Raw genomic sequence first — 23,969 nt, 5'->3', positions numbered from 1 at the left:
AGTGATTGGTCAGCAGGAGTTTTATGTAGATTGCTGCAGCCAATTGCATTTGATTCCAATGGTTCCAAAAGCCTCCAAGATGCCAGAACTACAGGTATATAAGATGCAGCAGCATTGGAAACCTCATCCACACAGAGAGCTGGGAGAGAGACAGGTGGGAACGGCAGCAGGATATGCCCACCTTCACTCTGAAACTTGACACTAATGAATCGTTTTCTTGGGTTTCAGTTTCGAGGAAGAAAACTTGATGCTGGTGTGGTTTTGGTGCTGACAGCACTGCTTGCCAGTGATGTGACAGGTAAGGTCCATTGATTCCAGGAGCTTTAGAAATATATTGGTGTGAGGAATGAATGCACTGTGTTGGGTCTGTGGGTCATGGGAATTTGTAGACATTGGGAATGGTCAATAGACAATAGGTGCAGGAGTAGGCCATTCAGCCCTTCGAGCCAGCACCGCCATTCAATGCGATCATGGCTGATCACTCTCAATCAGTAGCCCGTTCCTGCCTTCTCCCCATACCCCCTCACTCCGCTATCCTTAAGAGCTCTATCCAGCTCTCTCTTGAAAGCATCCAACGAACTGGCCTCCACTGCCTTCTGAGGCAGAGAATTCCACACCTTCACCACTCTCTGACTGAAAAAGTTCTTCCTCATCTCCGTTCTAAATGGCCTACCCCTTATTCTTAAACTATGGCCCCTTGTTCTGGACTCCCCCAACATTGGGAACATGTTTCCTGCCTCTAATGTGTCCAATCCCCTAATTATCTTATATGTTTCAATAAGATCCCCCCTCATCCTTCTAAATTCCAGTGTATACAAGCCCAATCGCTCCAGCCTTTCAACATACGACAGTCCCGCCATTCCGGGAATTAACCTAGTGAACCTACGCTGCACGCCCTCCATAGCAAGAATATCCTTCCTCAAATTTGGAGACCAAAACTGCACACAGTACTCCAGGTGCGGTCTCACCAGGGCCCGGTACAACTGTAGAAGGACCTCTTTGCTCCTATACTCAACTCCTCTTGTTACGAAGGCCAACATTCCATTGGCTTTCTTCACTGCCTGCTGTACCTGCATGCTTCCTTTCATTGACTGATGCACTAGGACACCCAGATCTCGTTGAACTCCCCCTCCTCCTAACTTGACACCATTCAGATAATAATCTGCCTTTCTATTCTTACTTCCAAAGTGAATAACCTCACACTTATCTACATTAAACTGCATCTGCCATGTATCCGCCCACTCACACAACCTGTCCAAGTCACCCTGCAGCCTTATTGCATCTTCCTCACAATTCACACTACCCCCCAACTTAGTATCATCTGCAAATTTGCTAATGGTACTTTTAATCCCTTCGTCTAAGTCATTAATGTATATCGTAAATAGCTGGGGTCCCAGCACCGAACCTTGCGGTACCCCACTGGTCACTGCCTGCCATTCCGAAAGGGACCCATTTATCCCCACTCTTTGCTTTCTGTCTGTCAACCAATTTTCTATCCATGTCAGTACCCTACCCCCAATACCATGTGCCCTAATTTTGCCCACTAATCTCCTATGTGGGACCTTGTCGAAGGCTTTCTGAAAGTCGAGGTACACCACATCCACTGACTCTCCCTTGTCAATTTTCCTAGTTACATCCTCAAAAAATTCCAGTAGATTTGTCAAGCATGATTTCCCCTTCGTAAATCCATGCTGACTCGGAATGATCCCGTTACTGCTATCCAAATGCTCAGCAATTTCGTCTTTTATAATTGACTCCAGCATCTTCCCCACCACTGATGTCAGACTAACTGGTCTATAATTACCCGTTTTCTCTCTCCCTCCTTTCTTAAAAAGTGGGATAACATTTGCTATCCTCCAATCCACAGGAACTGATCCTGAATCTATAGAACATTGAAAAATGATCTCCAATGCTTCCACTATTTCTAGAGCCACCTCCTTAAGTACTCTGGGATGCAGACCATCAGGCCCTGGGGATTTATCAGCCTTCAGTCCCATCAGTCTACCCAAAACCATTTCCTGCCTAATGTGGATTTCCTTCAGTTCCTCCATCACCCTAGGTTCTCCGGCCCCTAGAACATTTGGGAGATTGTGTGTATCTTCCTCAGTGAAGACAGATCCAAAGTAACGGTTTAACTCCTCTGCCATTTCTTTGTTCCCCATAATAAATTCCCCTGCTTCTGTCTTCAAGGGACCCACATTTGCCTTGACTATTTTTTTCCTCTTCACGTACCTAAAAAAACTTTTGCTATCCTCCTTTATATTATTGGCTAGTTTACCCTCGTACCTCATCTTTTCTCCCCGTATTGCCTTTTTAGTTAACTTTTGTTGCTCTTTAAAAGAGTCCCAATCCTCTGTCTTCCCACTCTTCTTTGCTATGTTATACTTCCTCTCCTTAATTTTTATGCTGTCCCTGACTTCCCTCGTCAGCCACAGGTGTCTCTTACTCCCCTTAGAGTCTTTCCACCTCTTTGGAATAAATTGATCCTGCAACCTCTGCATTATTCCCAGGAATACCTGCCATTGCTGTTCTACCGTCTTCCCTGCTAGGGCCTCCTTCCAGTCAAATTTGGCCAGCTCCTGCCTCATGCCTCTGTAATCCCCTTTGCTATACTGTAATACCGACACTTCCGATTTTCCCTTCTGCCTTTCCATTTGCAGAGTAAAACTTATCATGTTGTGATCACTGCCTCCTAATGGCTCTTTTACCTCTAGTCCCCGGGATGTGGTAGGAAATGTCTCTTGTCTGGGATACTCATCTCACAGCTGCTGAGTTGGAAGGTGAGTTGGAGACTCTCCTCCACATCAGGAGACAGAGATTTCTCCACGGTGACGCTTCACAGGAAAACAGAGTTGCAGGAAGAGGGATATGTGACTCTCTGTCAGGAACCCAGGAGATGCAGAGGAGAAGGTTCTGCAGGCACTGGTCCAATGCAACGGGTGCCGTGTACTTGCCCGCTGTGAGGGTGAGGATGGAGGCTTGAGGGAGGATGGCCAGAGTGCTGGCAATGGTACAGAGGGAGTGAGTCCTGGGTTGGGGAGTGAAAGAGGATGGAGTTACGAGTGATTTGATAATCAACTGTTTACTGTTGTTTGTCTGCAACTCCATGTTAATCTGCAGATTAACTTTCAGTCTTGCACGTGCAAGGACATCCATGTCCCTTTGATCCTAAATGTTGCTGACCACTTTCCATTTAAAAAATATTCTCCTTTTCTCATTTTTATTACAAAGTTGATGATTCATATTTTTGCCTCTTTATTCATCTGCACATTCAATTCAGTCTCATTCCCCGTGAGGTCTCTTTGCATCTTCCTCACATCTCCCTCTGCCACCAGCTTTGTGTCAGCAGCTGTCTTGATGCACGTCTCCCAGTACCTTCATCCAAATCACTGATGCTGTTTGTAAACTGATGGGTTTGTCCCTGCGACACACTCCAGGGTATCGGTATCTTCATGGTCACCACTCCCCACACCTTGGGTTGCAGGTCATCAGTCCCTTGGGGATTTATTACCATTCAGCATCTTAGTTCTCCAATAGTTGTGTTCAGCTGATGATCATTTCTTTCACCTTCTCCTTCCATCTGCGTCTATTGGCCTCTCTGTTTACTTGACTTTTCCTTTCTTTCAGGTAGACCGACAAACAAAGTTGTTTAATTTCACTGTAGTTTGCTTATTCCTTAACAACATTTCTCTCTCTCACTCTGCAAGGGGTGTGCAGACATATTTTCCCATTTTTCCTCTGTGCAGAAATATTCAGTCAGTTTTTAATTTTCACACAGTATTACTCTCCAACTCTACTTTTCCTCACTAAAACCTTGGTTCAATTTGGGTGAAATTTGTTTTATTTGTTGAGGTTGATGAAGAGCACTTTGAATCATCTCCAATTCCTCAGTTTAGTCTCGTTTGGAAAGAATATAAGCCTTTTGGTTTATCTTTTTGTTTAATCACTTGCCGTGCATGGACCACTCTTTGTTCTGTATTTTCTGTATCTTAAGCAGTGTCTATACTGTATCTGTTATGAACTGTGGGTTAATTCTCTAATTGCTAACCATTGCCTTCTCCTTTCTTTCCTGTGAACATATTCTCACTATCACATGCCCGATCTGTATATAATCATGGTTTTTTTTTTTTATTAATTTTATTTAAATTTTAACAAAACACATACATATATGTTACAGCTCATCGTGATACATACATTATAAATTCGATTATACATTATAAATTCGATTATACATATATTGTTCCTTCCTTCCTTCCTTCCTTCCTTCCTTCCTTCCTTCCTTCCTTCGTTCCTTCCTTCCTTCCTTCCTTCCTTCCTTCCCCCTCCCCCCACCCCCAGTTAGAAAAAAGAGGAAAAAGGAGAAGAAGGAAAGAAAGGAAGAAAGAAAGAAAGAAAGAAAGAAAGAAAGAAAGAAAGAAAGAAAGAAAGAAAGAAAGAAAGAAAGAAAGAAAGAAAGAAAGAAAGAAAGAAAGAAAGAAAGAAAGGAAGGAAGGAAGGAAGGAAGGAAGGAAGGAAGGAAGGAAGGAAGGAAGGAAGGAAGGAAGGAAGGAAGGAAGGAAGGAAGGAAGGAAGGAAGGAAGGAAGGAAGGAAGGAAGGAAGGAAGGAAGGAAGGAAGGAAGGAAGGAAGGAAGGAAGGAAGGAAGGAAGGAAGGAAGGAAGGAAGGAAGGAAGGAAGGAAGGAAGGAAGGAAGGAAGGAAGGAAGGAAGGAAGGAAGGAAGGAAGGAAGGAAGGAAGGAAGGAAGGAAGGAAGGAAGGAAGGAAGGAAGGAAGGAAGGAGGAAGGGGAGGAAGGGAGGAAGGGAGGAAGGGAGGAAGGGAGGAAGGGAGGAAGGGAGGAAGGGAGGAAGGGAGGAAGGGAGGAAGGGAGGAAGGGAGGAAGGGAGGAAGGGAGGAAGGGAGGAAGGGAGGAAGGGAGGAAGGGAGGAAGGGAGGAAGGGAGGAAGGGAGGAAGGGAGGAAGGGAGGAAGGGAGGAAGGGAGGAGGGGAGGGAGGGAGGGAGGGAGGGAGGGAGGGAGGGAGGGAGGGAGGGAGGGAGGGAGGGAGGGAGGGAGGGAGGGAGGGAGGGAGGGAGGGAGGGAGGGAGGGAGGGAGGAAGGGGAGGGAGGGAGGGAACGAACCTGGAGACAAGAAGGAAACACTTCCGGCTAATTTCTTGTTAAATTCTTTTAAGGGTATCAAAACAATCCTGAAATTAAATATTTCCAATTCTTAATCCTAGTTTTAAAGTGAATGGGTTCCAAAGTTTCAAAAAGAAATCATATCTATTTCTCAGATTATAAGTAGCTTTTTCTAATGGGGTACAACTACGCATTTCTGCATACCATCTTTTAATTCTTATTTCCTTATGATCTTTCCAAGTGACCGCTACACATTTTTTTGCTATTGCTATTGCTATTTTGAGAAATCTTTCCTGATATTTATCTAAAATTAATCTTGGTAATATTCCTTTAGTATCTCCCAATAAAAACAACCTTGAATCCAATGATAAGGTCTTATTCATCAATTGTTCCAAAAAGTTTTTTAGGTCTTTCCAAAAAGGAATTACCTTCGGACATGCCCATGTGGAGTGTAAAAAAGTACCCACATCCTGGTTGCATCTAAAACAAATGTCAGGTAAATTTGGATTTAAATTGTTTAATTTTTTCGGAGTTAAATATAATTGATATAAAAAATTATATTGTACTAAACTATATCTCACATTAATAATATTTTTCATACTTTCTAAACACAATCTTTCCCAACTTGGTTCATCAATGCTAATATTCAGATCTGTTTCCCATCTTTGTCTTGATTTTTGAATTCCTGTCTTTGGACTAGATTTTTGTAATAATTTATACATTGCAGATATATTTTTTTTAGTTCCCTTGCCCTGAATCAGGGATTCAATTCCTCTAATTTGAAATAAAAACATTGAATTACCGAACTTTTCCCTTAAAAAAGATTGTAGTTGATAATAGAAAAAAATACTGTTCCCTGGAATTTGATATTTGTTTCTCAATTGAGAAAATGTCAAAAAATTATTTCCTTCATAGCAATCTCCTATATGTTTAATACCCTTCTGTTCCCAGACTTGTAATATTTGATTATTCCAAGCAAACGGCAGTAATCTATTTTTTACTAATGGAGTTTTAGCTGTTAGAAAGAATCTTTTATCATTAGCTTTAACTGTTTTCAACAATATATTAATTAAATGTTTTAGCAAAGGTGACTCTTGATCCTTAACTAATAGCTTTGCTTCCCATTTATAGATAAATTCTTCTGGGCATAGTTCTTTTATTTTATCCATTTCAATTTTAACCCATGCTGTTTTTCCACCCTCTTGATAAAAGGATGAAATAAAACTCATTTGTGCTGCCAGATAGTAATTTTTAAAATTTGGTAATTGCAGTCCACCTAATTCAAATTTCCATGTTAATTTTTCCATAGACACTCTTGGCATTTTACCTTTCCAAAGAAAATTTCTCACAATTTTATTCAATTCTTGAAAAAAATTATTTGGTAAAGGTATAGGCAGTGTTTGGAATAAATACTGTATCCTCGGAAAAATATTCATCTTAATACAGTTCACTCTCCCTAGCAATGTAATTGGAAGATTCATCCATTTCTTCAAGTCCTCATCTATTTTTTTAATTAGTGGTTTATAATTTAGTTTATACAGATTATTTAACTTATTATCTACTTTAACCCCTAGGTACTTCATGCCTTCTTTTTGCCATTTAAACTGACTTTCTCTTTTACATTGATCATAATTACCTTCAAAAAGTGGCATTATTTCAAGTTTTATCTTTATTAATTTTGTATCCTGATACTTTCCCATATTCTTCCAGTCTGAAATATAATTTTCTTAAGGATTCCAATGGTCTAGTAAGACAAATTAAAACATCATCTGCAAATAAAGTAATTTTGTGATTTTCCTGATTAACTTTAAATCCTTCAATGTCTAAATCTGATCTTATTAGCTCTGCCAGAGGTTCAATGGCCAATACAAATAAAGCTGGTGACAAGGGACGTCCCTGTCTACTAGATCTTTCCAAATTAAATGATTGAGAAGATTGGCCATTTGTCACCACTTTGGCTTTAGGTTGTTTATAAAGAGCTTTTACCCAGTTAATGAAACCATTTCCCAATCCGTACTTCTCTAATACTTTAAATAAAAAATCCCATTCTCACCTGTCAAACGCCTTTTCAGCATCTAAAGCAACTGCTGCGCTCAATTCCTTTATTTTCTGTGCTAAATGTAAAATACTTATAAATCTTGCTACATTATCAGATATTTTCCTTTTTTTGACAAATCCAGTTTGGACCTCTTTAACCAGCTTCGGTAAATATTCTGCCAATCTCCTTGCCAAAAGCTTAGCAACTATTTTATAATCTGCATTCAACAATGATATTGGTCTATAAGAAGATGCATTTAAAGGGTCTTTCCCTTTTGTTTGAATTATGGTTATAATTGCCATTGAGAAGGATTCTGGTAATGTAGAAGTTTTTTCCGCTTGATGTATCACTTCCATAAATACAGGAAGATTGAGGACCACTTTTCCAACAATGACCCACGGCGGGTATGGCAAGGCATCCAGCACATCACCAACAACAAGACCAGCAACCGCACGACTGCCGACGGCGACGCCTCGCTGGCAGAGGAACTTAACTGTTTCTTTGCTCGTTTCGAGGTGAAAGCTACAGTGGCAGACATAACACCCTCTCCAGCACCTGACAGCAACACCTTCACTGTGCAGGAGTATGATGTTAAGCGCGTGCTCAGAGCAGTGAATCCCAGGAAAGCTGCAGGCCCCGATGGTGTGACGGGCAGAGTGCTGAGGGAATGTGCAGACCAATTATCTGAGGTCTTCACAAAAATCTTCAACCTGTCCCTTTTAAAATCCACCATCCCTCCCTGCCTGAAGTCCGCCACAATCATCCCACTGCCGAAAAAGTCTGTCATCAGCGGTCTTAACGACTACCGTCCGGTAGCACTCACACCGGTCATCACAAAGTGCTTCGAGAGACTGGTCCTGCAGCACATCAAAGCCAGCCTCCCACCCACCTTCGACCCACACCAGTTTGCCTACAGAGCAAATAGGTCTACAGGGGATGCCATCGACACTGCTCTTCACACTGCACTGACCCACCTTGAACACCAGGGGAGCTATGTGAGGATGCTCTTCCTCGACTTCAGCTCTGCCTTTAACACGGTCATCCCGAGCAGACTGGTCACCAAACTTTCCGACCTTGGATTTTCCCAAACCATCTGCCAATGGATCAAGGACTTCCTGACCAACCGCCCCCAGACCGTCAAAATAGGCCCTCACCTCTCCTCCACCATTACACTGAGCACCGGCTCACCACAGGGCTGTGTGTTGAGCCCCATCCTTTACTCCCTCTACACTCACGACTGCGCCCCCACCCATCCCACCAACACCATCATCAAGTTCGCGGATGACACGACTGTGGTTGGACTCATCTCAGAAGGAGATGAGACAGCCTATAGGGATGAAATCCAAAGGCTGGCAGCATGGTGTTCAGTGAACAATCTGGTCCTGAACTCCTCCAAAACAAAGGAACTTATAATTGACTTTAGAAAAACCAGTGGAGATTACGACCCACTCTACATCAATGGGGTCTGTGTGGAAAGGGTACCAGCTTTCAGGTTCCTGGGTACGCACATCGCAGAGGATCTTACCTGGTCTACCAACACCATCACCACAGTAAAGAAGGCACAGCAGAGACTCCACTTCCTGAGGATCCTCAGGAAAACCAACCTGCAGGAGAAGCTCATGTTGTCCTTCTATCGCTGCTCCATCGAGAGTGTGCTGGCATACTGTATAACCACATGGTATGCCAGCTGCTCAGAAAAGGACAGGAAGGCCCTTCAGAGGGTCATCACGACGGCCCAGAAGATCATCGGCTGCTCACTGCCCTCCCTGGAGCACCTGTTCAGACTACGCTGCCTCAGTAGAGCAGGCAAAATAATAAAAGATCCATCCCACCCCGGCCACCGTCTGTTTGTTCATCTGCCCTCTGGTCGACGTTTCAGGTCGATCAAATCCCGAACAAACAGACTTAAGAACAGTTTTTACCCCAGGGCCATACGAGAACTGAACACTACCTTTGCACTAGGCAACACCGTTAAAAAATCTTGTACTTAATATAATTGTATTTAATTGTATTTATGTATTTATTTGTTTTTGCATTTATTGCATATATGTTTGTACGCACCGTCAGGATTGGCTATTTTTTAATTTCGTTGTACTCGTTGCAATGACAATAAATGAATATTATATTATTATTATTATTTAATTTTTTTATAGAACTCAGGCGGGAAACCATCTTCCCCTGGAGATTTATTACTTGGTAAAGAATATAATACTTCCTCCACTTCTCTCAAAGTAAAGGAGGCATTTAGTCCCATCTGCTCCTCATTAGAGATTGTTGGTAATTGTATCTTGGATAAAAAATTATTTATCTTAATTTCATCCTTTTCAGATTCAGAATGGTACAGATTAGTGTAGAATTGCTTAAATACCTCATTGATTTCTCTAGGTTTATAAGTAATAATGTTTTGATCTGTTCTAATTGAATTTATTGTTCTTAATATTTGTTCTTCTTTCAGTTGCCATGCCAATACCTTGTGCGCTCTTTCTCCTAATTCATAATATCTTTGGTTAGTTCGTAACATTAGTTTTTCTGTTCTGTAAGTATGTAAAGTATTGTATTGAAATTTTTTATTTGCAAGTTGTATTTTTTTCGTATCTGAAGAAGCTTTCTGTAAGTCTTTTTCTAATACGGTGATTTCTTTTTCTAATCTTTCAGATTCCTTCCTATAATCTTTCTTTATCTTAGATGAGTAGCTTATAATTTGGCCTCTCAAATAAGCCTTCATTGCATCCCATACAATAAATTTATCATCAACTGAATTTAAATTTGTTTCCAAAAATAATCCAATTTGTCCTCGAATAAAATCACAAAAGTCTTGCCTTTTCAATAGTAAAGAGTTGAGTCTCCATCTATACACTGACTGTTCTTTATCTGGCATCGTAATTTTCATTAGTAATGGTGAGTGATCCGATAGCAATCTAGCTTTGTAATCTATTTGTATTATTCTACCCCTTAATTGAGCTGAAATCAAAAATAGATCTATTCTTGAATATGTATCATGTCTATTGGAATAAAAGGAGTAGTCTCTTTCCCTGGGATGGCTTTTCCTCCAAACATCTATTAAATTTAAATTTTCCATTAAATTCAAGGTTGTCTTCGCTGCTCTTGTCCTTGTCGTTGTCCTTGTTGATCTATCCATTATTGGATCTAAACAAAAATTGAAATCTCCCCCTATCAATATATTTTCATGTGCTTCCGCCAGATTTAGAAAAGTATCCTGCACAAACTTCTCATCATCTGTATTTGGTGCATATATATTCATTAAAGTCCACAATTCTGAGAAAATTTGACAATGTACGATTATAAATCTACCTACTGGGTCACTTACAATATTTTGTATCTTAATTGGTAGCGTTTTCTTAAATAGGATAGCAACCCCTCTTGCTTTTGAATTAAAAGAAGATGCGACCATACTTCCTACCTAATCTCTCTTTAACTTTTGATGTTCTTTTTCCGTTAGATGCGTTTCTTGTAAGAAAGCTATATCCACTTCCAATTTTTTCATCTGTGTTAAAATTCTCTTCCTTTTTATCGGTCCATTTAACCCATTCACATTATAACTTAAAAATTTTAATTTATTATCCATTCATTCCTTTTTTTTTTTTTCCTTCTTCCTTACCTTGATACCTCCCTCTTCCAGTATTTACGTTGTGCCGTATTTCAGTGTACTCCCTTCCATCGTCCAGGTACAAAAACAGAAAAGAAAAAAGAAAGATAGAGAAGTAAACCCTCCCTCTAATGTTGTTAATAAATAGATTAACAACATTACCCCCCTCTATTATACGAGGTGTGGTCCACACTACACTTGTGCCCATGATTATGGTAGAGCATGCATTTTCTCCAACCCCCCCGTTATTTCAAGTACTTCTAAAAATTAACTATCCTTAATACAATTGATCCCCTCTGTAGTATACAGGTCTTGTTAATAATCATTCATTCATGGATCTTCTTGATCAATTCTCGATGGCAATTCTTCAGCAAAATCTTGTGCTTTGACAAAGTCTTTGAAAAATTTATTTTCTCTAATGTTGATCATGATCTTCAAAGTAGCAGGATGCAGTAAAATGAACTTATAACCTTTCCTCCATAAAATATTTTTTGCCTTATTAAATTCTTTTTTCCTGCTCAACAAGACATTACTGATATCTGGGTAAAAAATTATTTTTGTACCTTCATACTCTATTGGTTTTCCCTGTCTTATGTTCATCCCGACTGATTTGAGGACCAATTCTCTATCTTGGTATCTTAAGAATTTAATCAACACAGATCTTGGCTTTTGATTAGTCGAAGGTTTCGGTCTTAGAGCCCTATGTGCTCTTTCTATTTCCATCGGTCCTTGTCTATCTATTCCCAGACTAGTCACTATCCAATCTTGAAAAAAATTGATTGGGTCTTCCCCCTCAACTCCCTCTGGCAAGCCAACAATTTTAACATTATTTCTCCTGCTGCAGTTTTCCAAGGCATCCAACTTCTCCACGATCTTTTTGCTTTCAATTGCTGCAGCAGTAATTGTGAATAATTCATTTTTTTCCACTCTAGATTTTAACATTTCATTTTCCATTTCTATATTATCCACTTTGTTTATCACTGTTTGAAAATTCTCCTCCATTTTTTTCAAAGTCTTATACATTTCCTTATTGTCCTTATGCAGTTCCTTATTATCTCTCCTCAATGCTTTCACTTCATTTTCCATCACTTTGTTATCTCCTTCAATTTTCTTGAGCCTGTTAATAATTTCTTCAAGCATCGCTTTAATTTTAATCTCTAAATCTTCTTGATTTCCTTCTTCCTTGTTTCCACTTCCACTGCTAGTTCCCTCCTCGTCACTCGTTTCCGAAACTTCAGCCTCTCGGCCAACAGAGGGCCATGCTTCTCCGCCTGCTGAGGGCTCCTCAAATCCAGGCCCCTGCTCCGTCGGGGCTGTAGGCCTACCTTCGATTTTTTTTCTTGATTCCTTTGCTGGATTTCTTTGCTTCTGTGGCAGCTGTGCTACCTTCTTTTCTTTCTTGGGAGTCATCAGTGCGTTCTGTATACTTTTAACTTTAAATTAAAGTACTTGAATTCTTTTAGTGCGTCTTTTTTTGGTAGTTTAGGGCTTTGTTTTCGGGAGTGCTGAAAAGTTATGTCTACTCAGCCAGACATTGGACACGCCCCCCCCCCCCCAAACTCCCAATATATTGAACAGGATCTGGAATGATGGTAGACTTGCACAATGCCTCGTATTCCTTAACCTGATATTAAGAGTGAAAGAAGACTGGTATTACTCCATTAACAACTCCCACTTGTTTATTTGAGTTAATGAGCAAGAATTCAGTGCTTAACACTAGTCTGCGCATACGGTTAGTATAAGAAAATAACTGCAGATGCTGGTACAAATCGAAGGTATTTATTCACAAAATGCTGGAGTAACTCAGCAGGTCAGGCAGCATCTCAGGAGAGAAGGAATGGGTGACGTTTCGGCTCAACACCCTTCTTCACACTGGAGAGAGACGCACGCACGCACGCACGTGCAGAAAAGAACAGCTAAGCTTCCAGCCTCACCATCCTTATATCCCCACTGTTATAAAACCTCTCACTAACTTAACCCCCTGATTAAGTGCCCAACCTGTTGACCTCAATGATCATCTCTTCTTCAATTTTCAACTGATCCTCATGCACCGAGTCCCCTTTATTCCCCGAATATTCAGAAAGGTAAGTCTGATGAAGTGAAGCTGAGGAGAAATAAGAGGTTAAAGTCATTTAAGGGAAGTTGACTAATCACATTTGCTATTATTAGAAGTTGACCATGAATGCTTTTAAGACGTGAAGAATTCCTGATGGCAAGATTCTCAGAGTCAAGAAACTGCTTCTGAAAGCATTTCTTTACAGAGGCCTAACATTGACCTTTGCGTGACCAATGTCAGATGTTGTGGTAAGAGAAAGAATGTCCCTTCATTTTTCACCTTGTGTCGATACCCAAAGATCAGCTTGCCGGTATCAATACCTGCTGCTGTCGATTGGGATAATTCTCCATACTAGCTTTGAAGAAAGGCCACTGATCATAAGTGTAGTCATACATCCATTCACAGAAGTGATTTCCAATGTCAAAGCCCCTGCGAACAAAGGTAAGACATTAGGTACACGTTAAGCAGCAGTCCTCCCTTTCCCCACTACTCCCCTTCCAACAGGAACCCAGATTCCCATTACATTCCCTCGTCCCACCATTCCTCCCCAACTAGGGCAAGCTAATAGTTAGGCCCCAAAGAGTGATTGCCATTGAGGACAGTGGTCAGATCCAACCTAGTTGCATGACCAAAAAGATAAATAGCCTGTCCAGAACAAGATTATGTCAGCTGCAAATATGACTTGGCTCTCGCTAATCTCGTCAAAACCAGAATGTACTTGTGGTTTCCAGTTCGTACTTATCTGTGGTTTTTGGGGAGGGGGGCGGAGGAAACGGGGGAAGGAGGGAGGAGTGTTTCTTGGTCACTTGACTGAAGTATCCAGCCTGAAAGGTCTCAACCCAAACTGTCACCTATCCATATTCTCCCGGGATGCTGCCTGACTCACTGAGTTACTCTAGCCCATTGTGTATATCTTTGGTACCCATGCTCATGTTGGGAGACTCCTGATCTTAGCGTCGTAGCTCAAAGAGGTCATTACCTGTAGTTATAGCTGCTGTACTCAAAATCAATCAGCATCAATTTCTCTGTGGATGTTGCATCTTTGCCCGCCAAATAGAGAATATTACCTTGAAAAGGGGAAACAAGGTAAATCAGAAAAAGGATTCAGCAACATTTCAAGGACCTTCTCCATACTGATTTAGAATTAGGTACATGGATTTTGAGGGGTTTCATATTTTTCTCACCAATGGATTGCGTCTCTCCCCCTTTCCATGGGGACCATTCCCTCAACTCCTTGGTTCACTCATCCTAACCCAAACCAAACCACCTCTTTCCCAGATATTTTTCCTTGCAAATGTAGGAGGTGCAACACATATCCCTACACCTTCTCCCTCACTTCCTTCCAGGAACTCCAGTAGCCCTTCCAGGCAAGATAGATGTTCATATGCACCTCTTCACACTTGATTTAATGCATTCAACGTTCCCGAAGTTGCCTCCTTTACATCAGCAAGACCACACAACCATTTTGAACACTTGTGCTCTGTTCACCAAGGCCTGCTGCTTTTCCCAGTTGCTAACTATTTTAACTTCTCTTCCTATTCCAACCTTCATCCTTTCCCTCCTCAATTGCCAGAGCAAGGTGACAAACAAACTGGAGGAATAGCAACTCATATTCCACTTGGGTAGCTTGCAACCCAATGGTATGTAATTAATACCCACCCTGTATTTTCCCATATCTCCTCACCCCACATTTCCCACTCACCTTGCTCCTTTCAGATAAGTGCAAGGTGCTGCACTTTGATAAGCCAAACCAGGGCAGTACCTTCTGAGTGAATGGCATGGCCCTGGGGAGTGTTGAAGAATAGAGGGGTCAAAGGTAGAAAGAATGGTCAAGGCAGCTTTCGGTCCATATGGCCTTTAGTCAGGGTATTGAGTATAGAAGTTGGTACATTACGGTTACCTTTGGGTTCAGTTTTGGTCACCAGGAAGGATGTCATAGCTGGAAAGAGTGCAGAGAAGATTTACGAGAATGCTGCCAGGACTGGGGGCCTGAGATGAAGGTCGAGCAGTCTAAGACTTTATTCGTTGGAGTGCTGGAGGTTAGGTGATCTTATAAAAATATAATATCATGAGGGGAATCAATAGGGTGAATGTACAGTCTTTTATCTGGCAGAGGGGAAATCAAGAACCAGAGAATAGAGGTGAGAGAGGAAAGATTTAATCGGATCCCGAGGATCAGCTTTTTCCACACAGGGTGGTGGGTATCTGGAACGAGCTAGCAGGGGAGGTAGTCGAGGCCGGTACTAGTACAATATCTAAAAGACATTTGAACAGGTACATGGATAGGGAAGGTTGGGTACTGATTGTGCATGAACAGGGTACTGATTGTGCATGATCAGCCATGATCACGGTGAATGGCGGTGCTGGCTCGAAGGGCCGAATAGCCTACTCCTGCACCTATTGTCTATTGTCGAGGGATATAGGCCAAACACAGACAAGTGGGACGAGCATCTTGGATGGCTTGGCTGAAGGGCCTAATTTTGTGCTGTATGACTTTGACGGATGGAAGGAGGAATTAAGAGAGCTATCAAGCAGTCTTAGATCTGCAGTTAGATTCTTTGTCTAGATTCTTCCAAATTCAAACAGCTACAGATTTCATGTTAACCTTAGGGTGTGTCCAGAGGCCTCATCACACATTTAAAAGCAACCCACTTTCAGGACATCCTTTTGCCCACAAACATCCTACTCTATTCAACTTCAGCAAGTTCTTGTCTAATACCATCAAGGTTGACACTGTCCCAATTCTGAATGTTAACTTCTGGACCTACCATAACTATTTTAAAGCCAACAGAACCATGGTCGTTGGTCCCAAAAGACCTGTCATTTGCTCTGCATTACTACAGAACAGTAATGTGCTCAGACACACTACTAAGGGAACAATATAGCTCTGAACAATAATTGACCAGAACTAATTGCAAAACCTTCTGTTGATACTGCAGCCCATCACAGCTCAGCTGCTCATTCTGTCAATTAAAAGACAGCGATAGAAGACTTATTTATTCTACATATTTACCTTCCTGTCCATCATTGTGACAAAAAACCACATGTGACCATGTAGCTTCAAGAAGTGACCTGAAAGAGGGGGGAATAAATCACTAAATTAGCATACAACATTGATTTCAGAGAGCGAGAACGGACAGGAAAAGATGAAAAAGTATTAACCTCAAGTTTCTGCCAATGACCAACATCCTCCGATTATTGTCTGGCCAAACAATAAAGCAATGATTAAAGAAAAGTTAAATTCTTACTTTAAACTCGCCAACTCTCCTGGCAGGTTGAAATTCTTCAGTTTATTAAACTTTTTCACATGTGCCTCTCTGACAAATGTCAATCCCATTATCTGCTTGAGATACCTTAACAAGAGGACAGAGATGGTCTTTAATAAAACTACTTAAATTACCATCACAAGACCACCGGCTCACCCCCAATTAGGCCCGTACCAGACAATGCTTTGCAGCAAAAACAAAGATGGCCATTTAGCCCTTCAAACCTCCGCCATTCAAAATGATCATGGCTCATCCTTCATTTCATTACCTTATTTTCTATTCTCCCCAAACGCCAATGGGTTCTGGATCTGCAGGCCTCATCACCTCAATTATATTCAACAATTAACTCTAAAACCTCCTGTAGTAGAGAATTCTACATTCACAACCCTTTGCTTGATGAAATTTGGCAGTCCTAAAGATTCTGATACTGATTGGTTCTAGCCCCCACCTTTTACCAGCTAGAGCAAACATTCTCCCTGCATCCAGTCGGTCAAACCGGACAGAATTTGCACTTCATGATGTTGTTTACTCAATGATCTAGACTGGCCTAGTCAATCCAATCTCTCCTCATTCAATACACCTGCCATCCCAGGAATCATTTTGGTAAATCTTGATTGCATTCCTCTATGGATCCAAAGTGACAAATTTTCACTTCAATGCTCCAGATGCAGTCTCACCTAGATGATTATAGCAAGGCATTCTTAGTGTTTGTGTTGAACATGAAACCAAGTTAAACTGATCTCATCTGCCTGCGCATGATCCATATCCCTCTATTCCCTGCGCCTATCCAAAAGCCTCTTAAATGCCACTATCGCATCTGCTTCCACCATCACTCCTCAGAGTGCATTCCAGGCCCCCACCAGTAAAACAAAACGACCCTCACAGCTCCATTAAACTTTCCTCCTATCGCTTTATACCTATTCCCTCTAGTTTTGTACATTTCCACTCTGGGAGAAATAGGTTCTGACTGTCCACCCTACCTATGCATCTCAATTGTATGTATCTTTATCAAGTCTCCACTCAAGCGTCGATGTTCCAGAGAATACTATCCAACCTCTAACCTCTTTCGGTAGCCAAAACCCTCTAATCCAGCAGCATTCTGGTAAACCCTCTCCAGAGCCTCCACACCTTTCCTGTAATGGAATGACCAGAACTGCATGCAATATTCCAAATGCAGCCGAACCAAAGTTTTATGGAGCTACATCTTGAATTCCTGACTCTTATATTCAATGCCGCTAGCAATGAAGGCAAGCATACTATGCACCTTCTTAACCATACGATCCACTTATGCTGCCACCTTCCAAGAGCTATGAACTTGAACTCCAAGATCTCACTGCACATCCATGCTGTTAAGGATCTTGCCATTAACTGTATACTCTCTCCTTACATTCAACCTCCCAAATTGCAACACATCACACATGCTCTGGTTAAACCCCATCTGCTATTTCTCCACCCATTTCTGGAGTTGGTCTATATCCCGTTGTATCTTCCGACAACATTCCTCACCACCTGCATCTCCATATCACAAACAGCAGAGGTCCCAGCATAGATCCCTGCAGAGCTCCACTGGTCACAGGGCTACAGCCAGAATATCTACCTTCCATCACAACCCTCCGTCTTCTATGAATAAGCCAGTTCTGAATGTATACGACCAAGTCATCATGAAACCCGTACATCTTTAAACTTCTGGATCAGCCTACCTGGGGGGGAGGGGGGGGGGGCCTTATCAAATCCTTACTAAAATCCATGTATACAACATCTACTGCCAACATCAATCAATATCCTTCATCACCTCCTCAATAAAACACCCCATCAATTTAATAAGACAGACAAGTATCTTTCAATCAATGCTCCAATTTGGGTTCTGTAAAGAATAAGGAATTTATACATTGCCATGTATAGATCCGGTCACATAAAATGCACAGCAAACGAGTTCTGCTATTTTTCCTTGCATTGCGCCTAACAATTCTCAAATCCATTTGGCCTCATGGCAACAGTAGCCTGGTGGGGTACTTACAATGGCAGTTCTATCCTGTTTCAGATCGGCTCATTTTTATTTGAACACATAGTTTGGTGGGTATATAGGGATGGATGGTGATGGCTACAAGAGACCAGCTCATACCCATGTTTAACAGCAACAAGACAAAGACTATTCAAGGTCAACATTTGTAGGAGTATATTTACAAGTAGTACCCTGGTCTAATCCACCCAAACTGGTTAGAAAAAGACAATCCAAGGTTTAGAAGCACAACACAATTGTAAAGAGGCAAATTAGAAAAAGAGGAAGCTGAGAGAATGCCCATTTTATAATTGCTGTTGCACCGGTCAATGTACTCTTTCCCTGTTATTCACGCCACTCAAACTGATGCAGATTCTGGTCAGTCATACCTGTCCATACTCTCAAACAGCCACTTTGGTTCTTTGTTGAAGGGCATGACCATTCCGTGGAATCGAGACATTTTTACTGCTATTTCTGCTGAAATATCTGGAAGCCCCAACTCTTCAGTCAGCAGTCGATGGCTCTAGTCAGACAGATTGAGGATACCACATTAAATATATGCAACTTTCCAGCCAATCCTGAATAATATGTACACAGCCTAACTAATATAGGCATCACTCAACTGCAAGAAGAAGCTTGAGGAATAGACAATAGACAATAGGTGCAGGAGTAGGCCATTCAGCCCGTCGAGCCAGCACTGCCATTCAATGTGATCATGGCTGATCATTCTCAATCAGTACTCCGTTCCAGCCTTCTCCCCATACCCCCTGACTCCGCTATCCTTAAGAGCTCTATCTAGCCCTCTCTTGAAAGCATTCAGAGAATTGGCCTCCACTGCCTTCTGAGGCAGAGAATTCCACAGATTTACAACTCTTGACTGAAAAAGCTTTTCCTCATCTCTGTTCTAAATGGCCTACCCCTTATTCTTAAACTGTGGCCCCTGGTTCTGGACACCCCCAACATTGGGAACATGTTTCCTGCCTCTAACGTGTCCAACCCCTTAATAATCTTATATGTTTCAATAAGATCCCCTCTCATCCTTCTAAATTCCAGTGTATACAAGCCTAGTCGCTGGGAAGGGGAGTATTGGGGATAAAAGGTGCAGGAAAATTTGTGTTTCACATGTTACTAGTTTACCACCAACTAATGGCAACAGGTGAAGGATCAGGAATTATTCAGTACTATCCCATCCAGAATAGGATTAAGGTCTGCTGCTCAGCCTTTTGGTCATTATGCTCTATTCAGCACACTCCTAAAAGCTACAGAATGCAGTGTAACCCAGTTGTACAAGGACATCACTCAAGTGACAATCTTATAGCAACTACACTTTAAAACAGCAACTCTATACTATATACCCCAAGCAATCACTCAAAAAACACCCAGAACTCAGGCAACCAAATTTAAGGTGTTTTTGATCTGGTACATGTCAGTCAGTATATCTGGAGAACGTGGAACAGTGACGTTTTAGGTCTGAAGAAGGGTCTCGACCCGAAACGTCACCTTCTCCAGCAATGCTGCCTGATCTGGTGAGTTACTCCAGCAAGTCGTGTCCTTTTAAGGATAAAGATTCTGTCTATATAAAGAATCGGAAGAACTTCCAATCAATGGAGCAAGAACACTCTCCCTCTCTCCCTCTCTCCCTCTCTCCCTCTCTCCCTCTCTCCCTCTCTCCCTCTCTCCCTCTCTCCCTCTCTCCCTCTCTCCCTCTCTCCCTCTCTCCCTCTCTCCCTCTCTCCCTTTCTCCCTCTCTCCCTCTCTCCCTCTCTCCCTCTCTCCCTCTCCTCTCTCCCCTCTCTCTTTCCCTCCCTGCCTATCCCTCCCTGCCTAAAGGTTCTGACTATATAAAGAATCTGGAGAACTTCCAATCAATGGAGCAAGAACACTAAAATTAATTGGTTTTGCTTCCATTCATAGGGTTGCAATCATGTACATTAAATTGGGAAGATAATGAACAAATATGTCCATTTGAAAGAATGCACAATGAGATGATACAGGAATGGTACTTGTCCACATGCGAAGAATATTTTAGATATTGCTTCAATAGTGCTTAAATATCCCGTGGAGTTCTTTACCACATCTGGTCTATAAATACTGCACAGATCTAATCTCCCACCAGCTGCACAACATAGAGGTTAACAAAGGAAACAAACCAGGTCCACCCATACTGAAGCAGGCTCTGCACTGACAATAACAAGATCTTAAAATAATTGTGTGAAGGAGATGAGAAATAAGGGGACATGCAACAAAGAGAATGTACAAGTTAATTTCATTTTTGGCCACGTACTTTGCCAGTAGCTTCAATACCATCTCCAACTGCCAATTCTAGTCAGTGTTCGTCACCAAGCCCAATGCAGTAAACCATTTGCAACCAGTTCAGCAAGGCCTCTGATGAGTAGGGTATCCCCATAGAGGATGAATGACTGTACATGGATGCTGCTGTTTGGGAAATGGTCCAGAAACAAATGATCAAACTTAAAAAGTAACACAGGAGAGAAATAACTTCATACCGGAAAGTATTGCTCCAAACGTCCCTGTGGAAACACTCCATATAATCTTGGTCCCAAGGCACGTTCTGCCAATACAGCAAATATCACACTCTTCAGTACCAGAGAATCCACACCTTACGAGGGACAACAAAAAGGACATGATGTGAAGGAAGTCAAGCCTTGCCCAACTCTCCAGTCAATGCCCTGATGCGGAGTGAGAGAGATGGTGGGAGTAACCCAACATTACTCCACTCTCACCCACTTGGTTTATTCACTCCTCTCACTCTTGCTTCCTATTGCGTGACTGAGCTGGGATTCCATCCCCCACAGTCAGTCAGTGACCACATAAGGCTGTGGTCTACACACTTACTCCAGGAGCTGACCACAGTACAGGCGGGATGCATCCCACACACCGTCCAGCCCGGGGGTTGCTTTCTGCACTGGTTGTGGATCAACAGCCACTGACAGAACAAACCGAGGGCAGGTGACAGTCGCTGTTACCTGCAGCACACGACAGAAACAAACCCCAACGGGTAGCCTGACTGTGGGCAGCTGTGTTCCCCAGTGACCCGCTCAGTGTTAGCAGCATCAGTGGTGCTGAGACACTGTATGTCCAGAGAGAGGGGCAATGCAAACTTTATTTCTTGTGGTGAAAAACTGGTCTTGGTCTCTGAACCCTGATTAGCAGCAGGAATGAAAATGCAAACAGGTCACTTGGTAACGGTGGAGAGAGAAATTAGACATTGCAACTCATTGACTTCAAATATGTTTTTTTTCTCCCTGTCACCCCACAGAACGATTATAGTTTTGAGTTGACCCACTTCAAGTTTCCAGTATTTGTTTTTCTTTCAGCACCAGGCATCTGAACAGTTGCCCCTTACTCAAGTTTACAGGCAGCAGTTGCACCAAACTCAACAGTAGATCAGTGGAGCATTATAGTTTAAAACATAATCAAACCGCCTTTCATTTTTCAGCAGCACTTTGCATTTCCTCACATGGTGTAGACGTCACTGAAAACAACATCCCGTTACTTCTGTGGTTCGGTGACCCTTCCATCAAGAAGGACGAGGGGAGCAGGTGCACGGCAACACCAGCCATTGGTTCTCCTCCAAGTTACGTTTCCAAGTCAGGCTGATGTGGGGACATTTCTTCATCATCACCAGGTTTAAATTCTGGAACACCCTCCCCAACAACGTGGGAATATCTTCACAAGAAGAATGTAGCGTTCAACGCAATCTCTCCCCCTCCCCCCCCCCCCCTCCCCCCCCCCCCCCCCCCCACCCCCAACCTGGTTCAGGGAAACAAGGGATGGACAACAAATGCTGGTGAGGGATATGGGGAGAAAGGAACTGGATAATGGATGATCAGCCATGATCATATTGAATGGTGGTGCTGGCTCAAATGGCCAAATGGCCTATTCCTGCACCTATTTTCAATGTTTCTATGTTTCTACAATGTCCCAGCCTCTCACTAGCTGTGGGCACTCTGGCCTATGATACAGGCGGAGATTGCCACGGTGACTTGGTGACATGGTGAGTTGTGTCAGTACATTTCTCTGAGCCTCTTGGTTACACAGTTGCTTCTTGCCTTCATCCCTCGCTTCCCCCCAACCCCCCTCCCAGCAACTCCTGTGCACGTTAGGAGGCCACAGGGCTGGGGGAAGGTGTTGGCAAGGGGAGAGAAATGGCTAACTAAAGGAAAAGGGAGTTGAGTTTGGATTGGCAATCAGTGACTGGTGCGATGCCACAGGGAACAATGCTGGGACTCGACTATCCCTCATATCCCTCACTGCACCAGAGGACATGTTCCAGCTGAACCACTCCCGGCATTTTTGGGATGAAGAGTGTATCAGTGTCCTGCAGGACTGAGACTGACACTGCCCAGGTAAGCACTCCTTGGCAGGTGAACAGTGAAGTGCCATTAACCCCACAGAATGGGGCTGATATCTTTGGCAGATCCTTGGTGGATGCTGTTTAATCCACTAAGTCTGCCAGTCTCCAGATACTCACAGATAAGCTGGTCTTCATCCACACAATTAATTGCCAACTTCTTGAACCTGATCCCCCCATTGCAATAAAACCCTCCCCAATTTACCCTCTTGATCATCCCATTCAAGTGTCCAACCTGTTCATCCCAATGGTTATCTCTCCTTCATTTCATGCATCGTCCCCTTTAGTGACTGAGGTAGTGCCCACCCTGTCATCTGACCCATTCCACTAAATTACCAGTTGCCTATTCTAAATCTACCTACTCCAAATAAACCTAAATTTCCTCATCTCCATTCTAAATGGCCTACCCATTATTCTTAAACTGTGGCCCCTGGTTCTGGACTCCCCCAACATTGGAAAATGTTTCATATAACAATAACATATAACATATAACAACTACAGCATGGAAACAGGCCTGTCCGGCCCTACCAGTCCACGCCGACCATTCTCCCTGACCTAGCCTCATCTACCTGCACTCAGACCATAACCCTCTAATCCCCTCCTATCCATATACCTATCCAATTTACTCTTAAATAATAAAATCGAGCCAGCCTCCACCACTTCCACCGGAAGCCCATTCCATACAGCCACCACCCTCTGAGTAAAGAAGTTCCCCCTCATGTTACCCCTAAACCTTTGTCCCTCAATTCTGAAGCTATGTCCCCTTGTTGGAATCTTCCTCACTCTCAAAGGGAAAAGCCTACCCACGTCAACTCTGTCCGTCCCTCTCAAAATTTTTAAAACCTCTATCAAGTCCCCCCTCAACCTTCTACGCTCCAAAGAATAAAGACCCAACCTGTTCAACCTCTCTCTGTAGCCTAAGTGCTGAAACCCAGGCAACATTCTAGTAAATCTCCTCTGTACCCTCTCCATTTTGTCGACATCCTTCCTATAATTTGGGGACCAGAACTGCACACCATACTCCAGATTCGGCCTCACCAATGCCCTGTACAATTTTAATATTACACATCCCAACTTCTATACTCAATGCTCTGATTTATAAAGGCAAGCATACCAAACGCCTTCTTCACCACCCTATCCACATGAGATTCCACCTTCAGGGAACAATGCACAGTTATTCCCAGATCCCTCTGTTCCACTGCATTCCTCAATTCCCTACCATTTACCCTGTACGTCCTATTTTGATTTGTCCTACCAAAATGCAGCACCTCACACTTATCAGCATTAAACTCCATCTGCCATCTTTCAGCCCACCCTTCCAAGTCTCTGTAGACTTTGAAAATCTACCTCACTATCAACTACTCCACCTATCTTAGTATCATCTGCATATTTACTAATCCAATTTGCCACACCATCATCCAGATCATTAATGTAAATGACAAACAACAGTGGACCCAACACAGATCCTTGGGGTACTCCACTAGACACTGGCCTCCAACCTGACATACAA

General features: G+C 42.5%; 1 pseudogene; it reads right to left on the bottom strand.

Moving 5' to 3' along the window:
- Positions 1-2,710: 2,710 nt before the first annotated feature.
- Positions 2,711-22,163, bottom strand: LOC144590768 (choline kinase alpha-like; annotated as a pseudogene).
- Positions 22,164-23,969: the final 1,806 nt, after the last annotated feature.

Source organism: Rhinoraja longicauda, unplaced genomic scaffold, assembly GCF_053455715.1.
Source record: "Rhinoraja longicauda isolate Sanriku21f unplaced genomic scaffold, sRhiLon1.1 Scf000305, whole genome shotgun sequence".
Classification (NCBI taxonomy): domain Eukaryota; kingdom Metazoa; phylum Chordata; class Chondrichthyes; order Rajiformes; family Arhynchobatidae; genus Rhinoraja; species Rhinoraja longicauda.
This window is presented reverse-complemented; position numbering and strand designations above follow the sequence as displayed.